At 44.3% G+C, this 16,093-nt stretch overlaps 1 protein-coding gene across 3 annotated transcripts in view; it reads right to left on the bottom strand.

Moving 5' to 3' along the window:
- The window catches only part of Wdsub1 (WD repeat, sterile alpha motif and U-box domain containing 1), a 29,076-nt gene extending 26,075 nt beyond the window's left edge, over window positions 1-3,001 (bottom strand). Inside the window, exon 1 of one of the 3 annotated variants that reach the window (XM_028769265.1) lies at window positions 2,804-3,001. The gene's annotated coding sequence lies outside the window, so the exon portion shown is untranslated. The remainder of the gene's footprint in view (window positions 1-2,803) is intronic. The other 2 variants (XM_028769262.1, XM_028769264.1) reach the window with 2 other exon arrangements.
- Window positions 3,002-16,093: the final 13,092 nt, after the last annotated feature.

The raw sequence follows: 16,093 nt of genomic DNA, 5'->3' as shown, positions 1-16,093 counted from the left end.
TGCTCGAATACTGGGCAGAATTCTGGGAGAGCCGGGGAGATGAGGGAAGAAGAGTGTTAACCAAGATGAAGGGTATACCCAACATCATGGAAACCGCAATTTAAAATATAAAAGCTCTGAAGGTAGATAAGCGGGACTTCACCTATTTTTGTTACTTTTCTGTCGTGGTAAAGACACTATGACCAGAAAAACTTATGAAAGACTTTATTGTGGCTGGTCAGGCCAGAGGATTAGAATCCATCATCATGTTGGGGAATATGGCAGTAAGCAAGGAGACATGCCCTGGAGCAGTCGCAGAGAGCTTGTATCTGACCCACAGGCATGAAGCAGAGAGAGAGCTAACTCAAAGCCCATCCCAGTGACACATCTCCTCCAACAAGGCCACATCCCCTAATCCTTATCAAACTGTCCTATCAACTGGGGACCAAGCACTCAAACAGATGAGCCTAAGAGAGCCATTCTTACTCAAACCATCACACTTCTATGGGAATTGTTGGTCAGAGAAGCCCTAGAGGCCCCTCAAACAGCACGGGCTCTTGTCAAGCCTTAGTTGTCTGGCAGAACTAGATGATAAGGCTCGACTGCTGAAAGTTCTACATCTCTTGGTTCCAAGATACAAAGAAATCAAGCTGCAAATGACCTGGAAACCTCCTCCATACTGGCTAGCTCTTAGTGCCAATGGTGCTATGGAGGACGTGGGAGAGAAAAGACAAGTCTTAACTAGCTGAAATGCTGTGAACTACAATCACAACCTGCTGAACTATAACTATGACCCGCCAGGCAAGATGGACCCACCAGTATAATAGTGGCATACCTCTTAGGGAGATAACCAATCTTTCTCTGATTGGATTTGTGGACAGGCAGGAACCAATGCCCAGTGCTGGAAAGCCTGTCTATCACCTATGACTAGAGGGTTCATAGGTCCTTGGGGGGAAACTTACTACTGTTGTTTAGCTTAACTGACAAAGAGTCAAACTGTCCTTCTAAGTAACTATGCTTTCAATCATAGACAAATGCTACTCTCGGCCCTAGAGGACCCTCTCTTTGCAATGGATGGCGACTGCAGAGTCTCATGGCTACTACGGATGCTGAGACTAAGGAAGGCTGAGGAGTCAGCCCTAAACAAGATGTTTACAGCATCCCGTCTAAGGCTTAGGAACAACTGTAGGATAGGGAACAAAAAGAATTCAAAGGCAGCAGACAGAGGAAGTGCTTTGATATCCCATCCTCTACATATGGCACAGCCATTACAATCACAAGCACACAGCAACTGTGGTTACCTGTGCTGGGCCTGCACAAGATGGGCCCTCTCAAGACAGAGATCAGGGGAGTGGTTCATGAAGCACTACTTCTTACTTCTGAACTACTGGCCATTGGTAGATTCTGAGAGAAGGGGACAATGTGTATTCATGGCTGAGCCCACAGGCTCAAATGAATTCTTCTACATCTATGGCCACAGGGTAAAACTCAAGTGGTCATGATACAAAAAGACATGGGAGGTGGGAAAGTGTCTTGCAGGGACAGAGGGAGGGAGTTACCAGAGGATGGGAGTAGGGAGGCAAGAGAGGTAAAGGGTAAGGTAGTCAGAACGCATTATGTACGTGTTTAAAATTGTCAAAGAAGGAATTTAACTCATAAATAACAGTTCAGGATCTAGGAAAGAAACCCAGCATTTGTGTGAGTCTGGCTTATTTCACTTAACAGGGTCATTTCTAGTTCCATTTTCCTACAAATATCGTGATTTACTTTATGGCAAAGTAAAATTCCATTGTGTATATGTACCGATTTTAAAAATCCTTTTATCTGATGACAGTCATCTAGGCCAGTTCCATTTCTTGTAGTATGCAGCAGTACCAAGCACAGATGTGCATGGATCTCTGTTGTAGGACTTAGACCTCTGGATATATAAGAAGTTGTACAGCTAGGTCGTATGTTAGTCTTTTGAGAATCCTTCATACTGATTCCTACAGTGGCAGCACCAGTGTACATTCTCACCGACAGTGACCACAGAGAAGTAGGCACCTAGTCCGTACTGCTTATTTCTGCAACCCCAGCATGTCAGGCAGTGCTGGGTACCTAACGTGCTCAAATAAGGCTCCGTTGAATATATTTTCAAATATAGTTGAGTTTGTCTTTAAATGTTATGTATGAAGCCTAGCATGAAATGATTTAGAAAGTAAAGCTTCCAAAACAAAAATCTATCAGAGGATAAAAGCGGTATAATTAAAAAAAATAGTGCCAGGCATCCTGGCATGAGCCTGTAACACCAACACTAGGGAGACATAGGCAGGAGGAGCACCACCCTCAGCTAAACAAGGAGGTAAAGCCTACCTAACTAGTCTCAGAAAACCAACAAACCATTAATAATATGGCTGAAACCATCCCTAAGAAGCAGACGTGATCTCAACCTGCAAAAGGTACAATCTCCTATCTTCATCTAGTTTACGGAAATCTCTACAAATAAATAAGTAAATGTTCTCATCGTCAACTTCTTCCCAAGGTTCAGCTGCCTTCCCTCTACGCCCATCAAAGCTTTGACAAAAAATCAAAACGAAAAAAACAAGGATTAACACTCCAGCAGGTTCTCGGGAAAACAAACTCCGATGGAGCTTTCTGGAGCCGGTCCAAATCCCCAGAGTGCAAATGCAGCGAGAGACTTTCGGAACGGGCTCCGGCGGGCGCTCGGCGGCGCGCAGGAGGCCGGGCGAGCTGGCAGGCCACTGGGGTGTGCGTGACCACAGCCCACCCGGTGGCCCGGTCCTGCCCCCGCCCCAACGCCACCTGGCGTGCAGCCCACACTCACTTCCCTCGCACCCAGACTGAGAGTGCCGCCTCCAGGCGGCTCCTCCCGGCACGGCTCCCCGCAGACGAGGTCACGCTTGTCCGGCGCCCGCACCCGCCGGGTTCTGAGGCCAGGAAGGCTGCACTGCCCCGGGCTCGGCCCCGGGCTGCGCTGCTGGGCTGGGCTGCTCACAGGGTAGAGCCGGGCTCCCTGGATCACGTGTTAGCGCCCTGAGGTGGGCGTGGCTGCGGTGCCCAGAGATCCGCGCAAAGCCCCACCCCGCGTCCGCGCATGCGCGCCCGCGGCAGCCCGGTAGTGAGTTTCCCTTTAGGCATTGGCTGTGGTAATTCACCTGGATGTTGGGTTTTTGGTTTGGTTGGTTTTGGTTTTGGTTTGCTTAATGATCCAAATGGAACTATATCATGCTGCCGAATGGTAGTTCAACATTTTTGCTCACAGAATGTTACATTATCCACACACTTCTGAACCTCATCTAGAGCTAAGTGGGAATGGAACTAAGCTACATACCAAGTACCCAGCGGCTCTCCAGAGAGGCATGGTTTGTGATATGTGATATATGCCTGTCTCTCCACATTCTTGTCAGACTTGAGTGTTATCTTTTTCTGTCTCCGGAGTGAGTGAAGCCCTGGTGAATGTGTTTTTTGTTTGATATGGGAATAACCATATCAAGGAGCCCAATGCCTTAGATCTGTGGGAGTGGAAAAGCCATCCCTGTCTCAAGTTCTAATGTTGACGATATGCAGAAAGCGTCCTCTGTAGCTTTGCCCTCCTGGATATTTACAGCCTGAAGTCTGTCTCCCCGCAGAGACTGATCCTAGTGATTAGCTACGCCTGTCTCCTTGTTCAGCTGTATACTATAAACCCTGCCACCTTAATTCAACTCTATGTTGAACTGTAACCCGTCTCTGTGTCCAACTGTATATAATAAACATGCTGGGCTCCCAGGGTTCTACAGCCTTTTCCATGAGAGAGCCCAGACCATGTGATCCCATGTGTCTGTCATGTCTTCATTCCTTTTAGGTTCCTAAAAGGATACAGCACATCTCCATCAATTTGATTGGTTGTAATCATTTTTAGTGAAATCTATGAAAGAAACCGATGTGATGGTTAATGTTGTCAATGTATCCAGATCTAGAATCACCGTGGAAACAAACTTCTGGACGTGGATGTGAGGGATTTTCTAGATTAGGTTAGTGGAGGTGGAAAGGCTATTAACTGTGGGTGGTACCATCCCACTCGATGTCTTGGGCTGAATGAGAAGGAGCGGCAATGTTCATCTGTTTCTTGACTTGGATGTGATATGACCAGCCACTCCAAGTCATGCTGCCCATGTTCCTTGTCACGATGCTCTTTATCCTCTGGAACTGTGAGCCAAAATGAAACGTCCCTTCCTTAAGTTGCTCTTTCTGTGTCACAGCAATTAGACAAGCGACTAATAGACCCTGCCTACAAACGACAGTTGTTTGCAGCATGTTCACCAAGGGACAGGTAGTTTAGGAGAAGCAAGCCCTCTCTATTAGCTTGTCTCTTGCCTAAAATCTTGGGACATGGAAGACTTTCTAAGATATCATGCCAAGTAGGAATAATTTATAAAGAAAAGATTATAGAGTTGGGTCTCTGCTCCTCCCAATTGGACAGATGGACAGGTATGTCCTCTGTAGCACCACCTGAGTCCTTGAGATCAGATGGTAAAAGACAAGGAAGGGGAGCAAGTTTAGTATATTGGCTTCTAGTCTCTATATTGGCTTCAACAGCATCAAAGTGGTTATTGCCACCACCAATGAACCTTCCATTGACTTCAACCACATGATCTCCATGCTTGAGTAATAGCCCACCTTCAGAAAGTTCCAAAGTACAGGTGGTGGTGCATGACAGAGCAAAATCCCAACTTCATGGACAGAAAGTGAAAAAGAAACAGAAAAGGGATGCATTCTACCACCTGCATCACAGGTGTGTCCTCTCCGATCTGATCTGCAGACCTCTCACTGGCACCACCTCCCAGAAGTGTCAGGTGCTTGACACCAAGCTTTTAACACATGGACTTTTGGGGTACATTCCAGATCCGAACCATAGCAAGTGCTTCCCCTGGGCCTGGGTGGGATGCTAGGACTTCCTCAAGTATCATTTCCATTAGTAGGCTGGGAAAGGCAAGACAGCACTGGGGTTACTCACCTAACTCTGAGGAAGTCCAGACCACATGGAGAGGAATGAAGGCCCCATCCGTCCATCCAGGCTGTGTTCCAGTAAAGAGTCAGGACCCAGGAGAAGACCTGCCTCCTCTTGATAACACCCTTATGGCATGAGCCATGTGCCAGGCCCTGTCTTCATAGCAGATTATTTCTTGTATGTCCCAAAGTGCTGAAGTGCTTACTCAGTTTTAGGTGCAGTAGCCAGTGGTTAACTCTTCATTGGTCTTCAATCTTGTAAGTTACTTAGAGAAATTTGCTGTCTTAGTGACTTTTTTATTGCTGTGACAAAACACCATGACCAAGGCAACTTAGAAATGAAGTGTTTAATTAGGCTTCTGGCTTCAGATGGTTAGAGTCCATGATGGTGGAGAAAGCGTTCTGTGGCAGAAACAACTAAGAGCTCAAAATCAGAAGCAGGAGGCAGAGAGAGCTAACCCCACTGATATACCTCCTCCAGCGAAGCCACACCTCCTAATACTCCCCCAAACAGTCAGCTGAAGACTAAGTGTTCAAATGCATGAGCCCGCGGGGGCTATTCTCATTCAACCACATATGCTATGTCAAATGGGATAGTTGAAACTTTAACCTCGTAGTTATTGACTTAAAATTAAAGAACTATTCCCGGGTGTTTACCATACAGTTATAGTGGACAGCCAAGAGTAATGGCAATCACCGCTGGTTTTTGGGGGACTCTGTGGTGTCCCCATTCAGTGAGTCAGAGGGAGGGATGTCAAGCCTGACATTACAATGCCTGCTTACACCCATGTCTTCAAGTAGCAGCATTAACCATCCATGCAGTCTTCGTCTGAACTCCTTTTAAAGCTATACTTGAGACTAGCTTACTAGTGAGTTTCCTAAAAGGCTTCTCACACATCTTTAGTTTTGGTTAACCCACTCTCTGATGCCCTCTTCTTCCCCATCTCACGCTCCCTCCTTAACCCTTTAACTCCCAGCATGCAGCCCTCTTCTTTAAAATGAGTCATTTTTTATTATTATTAAATTTATTTACTTATTCCCTTTACAACCCAATACCAGCCGTTCCTCTCCTCTCAGTACCTCCTCGTACACAAACTCCTCCCATTCCCCTTTGAGAAGGGGAAGCCCCTCTCTGGATGTCAGACTTCACCCCCGACACACACACACATCAAGTACTGTGGGACTAGGCATTTATGAGTCACTCTTAATTAACAGAGGTTAGAGGTGATTTGTTTTCTTTTTTGGTCCAGAAAACTCTGAAGTGTTTTAAAACAGGGTATCAATTAAATCAACTCCAGATCCATTTGATATCCAGAGTTAATCACTTTCTAGTCTTATGACTACTCTAAAGTATTACAAACACATTTGTTCATGAGAGGTTCTGCAATGACATTAAAGAATACAATTAAAACATTCCAGCAACAAAATCATATAATCAAAATTCACTTGACCAGAATAAGAATACAAATGTCTTCCTATTATGCAGATCACAGGGAGACATTAAAAAATTCAACCCACCGGGCAGTGGTGGCGCACACCTTTAGTTCCAGCACTTGGGAGGCAGAGGCAGGTGGATTTCTGAGTTCGAGGCCAGCCTGGTCTACAGAGTGAGTTCCAGGACAGCCAGGGCTACACAGAAAAACCCTGTCTCAAAAAACCAAAAAAAAAAAAAAAAGAAAGACTCAACCCAACATTCTAAGGCTAAAGGAATGCATTCAACCTAACTCTCTTATCCAAAGAAAACCATGCAATGTTTGTATTTCTGACACATGTAGATTGGTAGAGTCTTGCCCTGCGATGGCTGTGAAGTTAATGTTTCTCGAGCCAATGAAAGGATATATCACTTAAATGTCTTCTGTGGGAGAGATGTAGGAGCCATGGAGAGCCATACATGTATCGAGAGCAGTCCTGGGTAACAACTTACATGTAGAATCAAACTGGAAACCTAAGCTGAGGAGCACTGGAGCAGCTTGTATGGGAAAACTACGTAAGAGTCTCAAGAGAAGGTCTGTGGCAGCCTCAGCCCACAAACAGTGAATGTGTACATGGATGCCTGCCTCCCAGCCAAACACACGGATCTTTCAGTGATTCCTCAACTTAACCTGCGCTGATAGATTAACTGATCAACTAGTAGTTCCAGGCATCAAGCAAGAAGAGCTCTGATTCTGTTTCTGAACAATAGGCCTGTCAACCCCAAGGTGAACACACTGTGCAGAAATGCATAGTGAAACCCTATTATTGAAGAGACAACACACTTGTATTGAAGGATATAAGAAATCAAGTTGGAAATGACCTAGAAATTTCTTCCCTGCTGGCTAGCTTTCAGTGTTAGTCACTGGAGGTGAATAGATATATTCAACAGTGGGCCCTGTATGCTATTAGACTGATCTGCCAGTCAAAGTACGTCTACTTTGTACAACAATGACTTTCCAACTGGATCTGAAGCCTACTCCAGAGGGAGGAATTAATGTCTTGTCCTGTTAACCTGGTCAAAGGCCCAAACCTGGGGAAGTCCCTCGCCTTAGGTGAAAGCCTACTACTGCTGATTTGCTAAAGAGCTAAGTTGTCAATCTGCTGTCTAAATACATATGTTTAGACCCATGGATAGGTGCTGCCCTCAACCTCGTTCAGAGAGGCTGCTTCCTGAAGTACAAGGAAGGTCCTAACTGTCTGCAGGATGGGCAGGAGTGTCGTGAAATGTCTTCGGGATACGACATGGCTATGGCTCTCAGGGACTCACAGCAGCTGTGGCTGCCTGCATGAGACTCCCACGGGAGTCTTTCCTAGCTAAGAAACTATTGGCAACTTGTTGGGTGGAGGTGCCATTTTCCCTCAAGGGTGTGGCATCTGATGGGTTACTCACGCTCTTGTGGATGGCCTACATCCATTTTCCATGCAGGCAACACTAATTAGAGTCTGGGTTTAAAAGAAGAGGAGGATTTGGAGTTGGGAGGTGAAGTACTAGGAAAGTCCAGGGTAAAAAGGAGAGGAGATTTGTGTTGGATATGATCAAGATACACTATCTGCATGTATAAAACTATCAAAATAAGAAAAGATATTTAAGAAAAGGCAAAAAAATGTCTTGTGTGCACTCATTGTCTCTTGCTCACTCCCACAGGTGAGAGTTTCATACAATACAGGATAGGTGCTAGATGATTTTTCTTTTTGTCTGGGTCATCTCTGATACGATCCATCTTTCCTATGACTTCCTAAATTTTTATTTTAATTAATTAATTAATTAATTAATTAAGGTGTTTATAGCCAGATAGTCCTGGCTGTCCTTCAACTTACTTTGTAGACCAGGCTGGCCTCAAACTGAGATCCACCTGCCATTGCCTTCCAAGTGCTGGGATTAAAGGTGTGTACCACCACCACCACCACCACCACCACCACCACCACTACCACCACCCGGCTGACGTCCTAATACTTTTAACTGATCGTATCATTTAAACACCCTGCAATTCACCATAAACTCACCCATATAAAATTTATTTTTAACATATTCACAGTTGTGCAACTGTCATTACAATCTAATTCCCTAGATGTTACTAAAGCAATCCCTCAGCAATAATCTCTAGTCAAATACCCTGATCCACTTGCTATTTTTATAGCATTGTCTATTCTTGTCATCACATGTTGAGAGAATCATACAATGTGGCTTTTGTGACTGGATTTTTCGTTCAGAATAGTATTTTCAGTGCTCTTACATACTATAGTATGTGTTTCTTCCTCTTTATTACTGAATGAAATTCCACAGTGTAACACACAGAATTTTTATCCATGTACCACCTGGTAGCGTTCATATTCTTGACTATTATGCTGATACGAGCACAAGCTTTTGAGTGATAATATTTTTAAGTCTCTTGACTACACACCTAGGAGCACTTTTTCGGGGTCAGATGGTAAGTGGACGTTTGACATTGTGAAGAACTTTCCAACTGCTTTCTAAAATGGCTGTGCTGCCTTACAAAGCCAGCAGCAGTGCATGAGAATCCCTGACAGTTGCTAGTCTGCCCTGGTTGTGGCTGTCTTAGTTCTGAAGTACAAGCTCAGAAAGCCCAGTTTATCTGCCTTGTCCACTTTTACCCATTAAGTGGTCTTGACTCCATTTTCAAAATCCCGTCACAGAATTATGTTTGACCCTCTGTCATGAGAGCACTTTCCCCTCAAGACTCTGCTATTCTTTGTCTCTTACACTTCACTGTGAAATATGAGAACAGTTGACCAGTTTTTATAAAAATGCTGTCTACATTTTGATAAGGATTATGTGAAATATATAAACAAATTTAAGGACTTATTGTCATTCTAACACCAGCTCTTTCAAATCTGTGAAAATGGCGTTATTTTTTCCCATCAACTAAGTTTTTTTTCCCCTCCCCCCTCCCCTTTTGGTTTTTGGAGACAGGGTCTATGTTACTCGGGCTGTCCTGGAACTCCTTGTGGTCCAGGCTGTCCTGGAACAATCTGCCTGCCTCTGCCTCCTGAGTTCTGGGAGGAAAGGAATTTGCCACCATTACCCCACTAATGTCTTACAGTTTTAACAGAACAAGCCACAGGTTATTCCCACTGCGCATCCTCCTTCTGGTCCTTCCTGTGTCTCTCTTTGTCCCTCCTTCATCCCTCCTTCATTCTGCCTCTCCTAGGGATTAAACTTAGGCACTCTTCAGGAATACCAGGTAAGGGCTCCACTCTCATCCACGTTTCTACTTTTGATGTTGAGACAAGGTCTCACTAAGTTTCCAAGACTGACAATCTTGCAATCCTCCTGCCTCAGCCTCCCAAACAATAGAGATGATAGGTCTGTGCTACCATGCCTGGATGTTGTTACATTTATTTTAAATATTTTATTCTTTTGGGTGCTACTGTCAATGGAATTCTTTTTATTTTCTGCATAGATGTTATTATTGTTAGAACAGAGAGGGTGGTAGAAGTGGCTCCTGGGTCAAGTGCTTGCAGAGGAAACCTGAGGACCCGAGGTTCAATCCCCAGAAGCCCCACACTGGCAAGATGGGAATGGAGACAGGAGAATTCCAAAGCTTGAGAGCCAGAAAGCCTGCCACACACAGCTGCAAGCAGCAAGGGACCCTGTGTCAAACAAGGCGAGAGGGAAGGACCAACACCTAAGACTGTCCTCTGGCTCCTACATGTATGCCATCAACACACACACACACACACACACACACACACACACACACACACACACACAACTAGAACACAGAGGTGCAACTGAATTTTTATCTTGACCTTTTTCCCTCTTGCAATAGATTCTTTTGTGGATTCCTTAGTGTTTTGTGTATCAATCTTCCTCTGAAACAGAGAGGTTGACTTCCCTCTTCCTAGGCTGGGTGGCCTTCATTTACTTTCCTTTTCTAGCCCTGCTGGTTCCTCTACCCGATGTTGACTGGGAAGCTTTCTTTCCTGACAATATTCTGGTAACAGCATAGTCTTCCACAGTTAAGTTTGATAACAATGTGGGTGTTTTCTTAGATATATTCACACAAACTTACAATGGCCCAAAAGCTCCTTGGGTCTTTTCTTGGCATCTCTGCATCTTTAACTGCATCTTTCTGTCCTGAGCCTAGGGCAAAATACATTTCAGTTTTTGCTTTCATTATAGATTTCTGTCTGTCCTCAAACTCAAGGTAATCCTCCTGCCTCAGCTTCTAGAATGCTGAGATCATAGGTGTAAGCTACAGCCTCAAGCAACATAGAGAAATCTGGAGGAACAGGATGTGAAGCCCTGCCAAAACTATTTTTTTTAATGCAGTGGCTTGCTAGCTAGTATGTTAGGATACCCTGAGGTACGATGCAGTCCCAGTAGGACCTACTACGCATCACTTAAAACCAAAGTGCATTTTCTGCTCATGCTGCAAGTCCATCATGAGGTAGTAGGAAGTACATTAATTGTAGCTGATCAGAATAAGAGAACAGAAGTCATGTGACCATGCTCCAGGGACAACTAGATCTTCACCAGCAGTGCAAACTTCACCAGCAGTGTGAATGTAAGTAATAAAATACCTATAGTAAACACCAATGCATAATGCTTCTCCTCAAAACTCAGAGACCAGAGCTAGTCTATCCCATGGCTCTACTCACCTACTGGGGCATGGGAAATATAAGCCCATCACAAACTGATAAAAACTGGTTTATGGTTTCATGGCATTAATGGAACTGTTCTCCAGCTTTAAGAGGAATGTGGTCCATGTTAGAGAACAGAGAAAATCAGTCTGGGGAACTTTCTTAAAGTCCTACTTTGTATTAACTTACTCATTTCAACTACTAAACTAACCAGGAAGCTCTCATTAGAACCCTTTGCTTTAGACATGAGCCTCTTCAACACGTCCCTGGACGGAGATCACTCTATTCAAACACTGCCAAGTTCAAAAGGCAATATGACTGCAGAATTCATGAAACAATGTCCAAGCTATCTATACAGAGAAAAGCTAATTTCTTTAGCCAGGTATTGGGGTTCATATTTTCAATCCCAGCCCAGCACTGGGGAGGCTGCGTCAGGAGGACTGTCCGGAGTTGTAGCAGGGCATCTTAGGTAAGTGAGTGAGATCCTGTCTTACTCACACAGTGTTTGAGTAGAGTGCATCTGCTCCCAGGGACATGCCGAAGAGGCTCACGGCTATAGTAAAGTCTTCTAATAAGAGCTTCTGAGTTAATTCAGTAGTTGAGATAAATAAGTCAATAAAAGTGTGACAATAGCAATAATAACAATAACAACAATAGTAAATAATATCCAACTCTTTCTAAGGAAATGTTTTAGAAAGCCAAATGTTTGTCTCAATGAATTGAATTGAAATGATATGTAGAACCCCAGTCTTGACATTGCTCTCAGGGTATACTCAAAGGCTGAGCACCTCCTCAGATTCTATTAATGAGAGGTCTAAAAATATGTATGACACACCCCCTTGAGGAACAGTGCAAGACAGAGGCAGTACTCCCTCTAGTTGAAGAGAATGGGTATCCTCACTTCATGCCCACAGAAACTCTGAAAAGACAATTAAATCCCACAAACTAGCAAGAATGTCTGCATATACACTAAGAGTTTCTCCATGAACACATGATTCTGAAAACATCCATAATTGTACTCAGGTGGCCCAACAGGATTTTAAGAGGCAGCATTACAAAATGTAATCAAGAAAGTGGGGATATTCAGCTCCTCAGAAGCAGCTCTGTGGAACAAAAGAGCAGTTTGAAGGGCAGAACGGGCTGTTAAATATGCATTGGACAAGAGGGAGTGCCCCATTTCAGAAAGGTTTCATCCTGGTTGGCTATCTCACCACAAAGGGCTGGCTCACCTGTCCTTGTCAGCATCTGGACAAAACACTCCCCAGTTTCATCACATGCTCTTTATGTTGACTTGGGTGCACAGATCGTCTTTCAGGCCAGTCATTCTCTTCCCAGGTATCATGACACTGGAAACCCGGGCATGGTTCCCTGGTCACTGGAAAAGAAGCCCTCCCATTATGATCCAGTTGATAGGCCCCATTATGGTTTTGTTAATAAGGTAGCCACCATGACTCTCACAGAGCTTTAAGCCCTGATAAAATAATTCCCAGATTATTCACCTAGAAGAAAGTAGGGGAGCCTGTAGAGCTTGTACAGTTTCGCTGAGCGGCCACCTGTCCTTCAGGGTGGCTTCACAGGACAGAATGGTAGTATTCACTTGCAGCTAGCTGACCCTGTGAATAAGTACACACAAAATACTTAGCCCAATGCTGTATACACGCTAACATTTTCTCTGTGTAATTTCAACAGATGTGCTGACTCTGAAAAAAGACACAAAGAAAATACACTCCAAAAGTTCTCGGTATGCAATCATTTGGCCTTGAACCTGTAATCTTCCTGTCTTGGCCAACCGAGTGGTGGGATTATAGGCATGCATGGCCATATTCCCAGTACCCTTATAATTTTGATGCCCGTCTGCTCAGTTGAACACTGCCATTTCTGTGTTCTCTTCAGAATGCCTTTATGTACATGCAGGCAAGCATTTCAAGTAGAAGCCTAGGTGAACAGAAGGCCAGCTTTCTTCATTGATCTTCAGAAATGATGCTGCTTGCATCCAGATGAAAACATTTCCTTTGGTGCAGCTGCACTGCTTACAGCCTGAGCCTAAGGTTGGTCCCAGTCCTCTCCTCATGTACGGAGCAAAGTCTGCTTTCATTCTTTTTAGACTTTTTATCTGAAATATGTTCCTCTCTTACAAAGTCACCATCTGGAGATCACGTCCCAATGCTGTCAAGGTTCACACAGTTTTTGCCACATTTTGGTGGACAAGGGAGTTGAGATGTTTGAAATAATCAGGAAAATTAATTGAACGTGTCTGAGAGATGCTGTCTGCATGCACATGGCCACAGCTGTGCTCTGCTGCATGTGCAGGTATGGACGCCAGAGGTCCACACCTGGACTCTTACACTCTATACTCACTCGGCACACTTTTCTTTAGGCATCTGGTGAGAACAGCCTCTGTGGTCAACAGAATCTCGAAAAGGGCAGCAGGTACCGATCCTGTCACCAGGTTTAAACATTAACAATAATGACTAAATGTAAATACTAAACAGGACTCCCAGGAGGTCAGCTATCACTTTATTACTGTAACTTATAACCCTTAGATCTATCATTTCTCAGTCCTCATCATGATCCTGTGCACATGTTCTTAGCAAAGCCAGCCTCATCACCTAACCAGAACTCAATGTTACCAGTACTGGCTGAAAACAGCCAGCAGAGGCAGCTTCCAAAGTCTAAAACCAGCTACCATTAGACCTGCTTACTACATGGACAAAACAGTATCAGAGCTGCTGAGATGATCTGGACAGCCTCATTCCAAAGTCTGAAAAATCTGTGATAGTTTATTAGCTAAAATTATCCAAATATTAAGCATCAGTTTGAAGGCAAGACTAGCATCCTCTTCTGTGACTGGAAGGTGTATATGCTGGAGTTTTCATTGTCCACAGAGCAGTGTGACAATGTTGTGGGAAGCATGCACACATCCAGCAACTTGGGGATAAAGTGTTAATGGGTAAAAGTAACTAACACTAAGATCTCACCCAGTCGCCCATATATCCAACCTCGAGGTCCAGCCTGGCTGGAACATCGTGTGCTCTGGCTCAGCATAGAGTGCAGCTCTTGTGCCTCATCAAAGAAGCTTCACCCCCAACCCCTACCACCACTACCACCTCCCCCGGCAACAGGAGACCATTATAGAGCCACAGCTAGTGCTGTGGCGAGCCTGGCAATTTCATCAGGATTGAACTAGAGCTGCCTGGTGTCTGTTTGCTGAAAGGACTGGACTGTGGCTGCTGGTTTGTGCCTGGTGTCTGCCTGCCGAGAGAACTTGTTTACAGGTGCTGAATTGTATTTGGTGTTTGCTACAGGACTGAACTGCTGCCAAAGATTAAGCTTACCCCCAAAGAACTATTGCTGCACAGGTCCACTTCCCCATCCTAATAACTTTTCTCTTCCGATACTTCTCCTGGGTGGGCTAGAGGAGAGGTTGACCTCTTATTAAAGTAGGTTGCAAAGACTGCATGCCTGCTCTCATTTGTCGTCTTCCTCAGCTCCCCGCCTCACGAATCTCTTGTACTTCTCAAGTGGAGATCTTTAAAATGAATATACATTTGAGAAACGCAGCCTAGAAATTAAACGTATAATAATGAGCAAACGATTCATCTCCAGTTTCCTTGCTGGGAGCAGATGGAAAGGGTGGGGCGGCGAGATTCCTGCAAGGACGTGGGAGTGGAACGGAGGAGAAAAGGGTAAAGCAGAGAGGCATATTAAAGTATCAGGTTAGGTGCAGTGGTACACACATGTAATCCTAACACTGGGGAGGAGAGACAAGAGGACGGAGAGAGGGTGGGAGGTTTACATCAACATCAGGTTTACATCAAACCTTCATACTCTTGAATAAAATTACTGCTTGCAATTAATTGATATTGGATTCAAAAGAAAACGGCCACTTTGCATATGCAGCCATTTTCTCTCGAGTTTAAGGAGTACCTATAAAATTTCACCCACTTAATCTTTACTGTTAGAAACTCAAAGACTATTAATTTGCTGTTTCACACTGATGATATTATCTGGGCTTAATAATCATGGATTGACTGGTTATTTGTGGCTAGCCACTATTTATTTGGGTGAGCATCTGAATCTGAACTTGAAGGCAAGCTCTCTACTTAAAAACGTACAGAAGACTTAGTACTAAGTCAGCGAAGGTTAGAGGTAAAGAATCATGTGTCTTACTGGAAGTGTGCTGTGTGTAGGTAAGAGCTCTTGGGTTAGGACAATTTTCTTTTATATCTGAGAACAACAACGAGGGTGATTCGTATTGAGAATAAGCAGTGTGAGTGTAGCAAGTCACCTGCAAACGCAGCCCACATCTCAAGATGTCCCCGGTAGAGTCCTAGGGTATCATCCTCTGTCCGTCAGCGGCTACACAAGGAAGACAACCATCCAAGGTTGTCAGTGTCAAACTTTCCTTCTTCCAAGGATACTCTATTCATTCATCTCATTTCCTTGTTTGGTTTCAGGTCTCCAGATGCAGTAATAGTGGGCTCTGAGATCACAATCCTGTCTTAGGCACTGACTATTAGGATTACAGATATGTGCCTCCATGTTCAGATGTGGTGTTTCAAAAAGAAAATGTTTGCTTTTAGAAAACCGTTTTATGTATACAGATTTAAGTGTTTTCTCATTTATTCGAGCCCTAGAAACTGGAGGTGATATCTCATACAAATTAACCTGTGCAGCAAAGCCCCCTTGGAGGGAGACTCCCCAGACAGCCCCTTCCGTCTGGCAGCGCTTCACTCTCTTCCCATATGGGGAGTTTTCATCAAGCTCCCTGAATTTGCTGAACAGAAACAGACAGACTTATATGACTGTGGATGTTTATAGAGATCTCCACAAACAACTAAAGAGATTCCAGAAAGTACTTTTGGCTCAGTATTTTAAAGCAAGCGATATTTCTGTAGGGAATTTTTATTTTTTCCTTTACCATGGAAAGCAGTGGCCATGGGCATAACTCAGCAGTAAAATATTTGCCTACCACACACAGAGTCTTGGGTTCAATGGCATCATTACCATCCCCCACCCCGGACCCTTCCTACACAGAGGCGTGTTT

The sequence above is a fragment of the Grammomys surdaster genome, unplaced genomic scaffold (assembly GCF_004785775.1).
Source record: "Grammomys surdaster isolate TR1022 unplaced genomic scaffold, NIH_TR_1.0 191, whole genome shotgun sequence".
In the NCBI taxonomy this organism is placed as follows: Eukaryota; Metazoa; Chordata; class Mammalia; order Rodentia; family Muridae; genus Grammomys; species Grammomys surdaster.
This window is presented reverse-complemented; position numbering and strand designations above follow the sequence as displayed.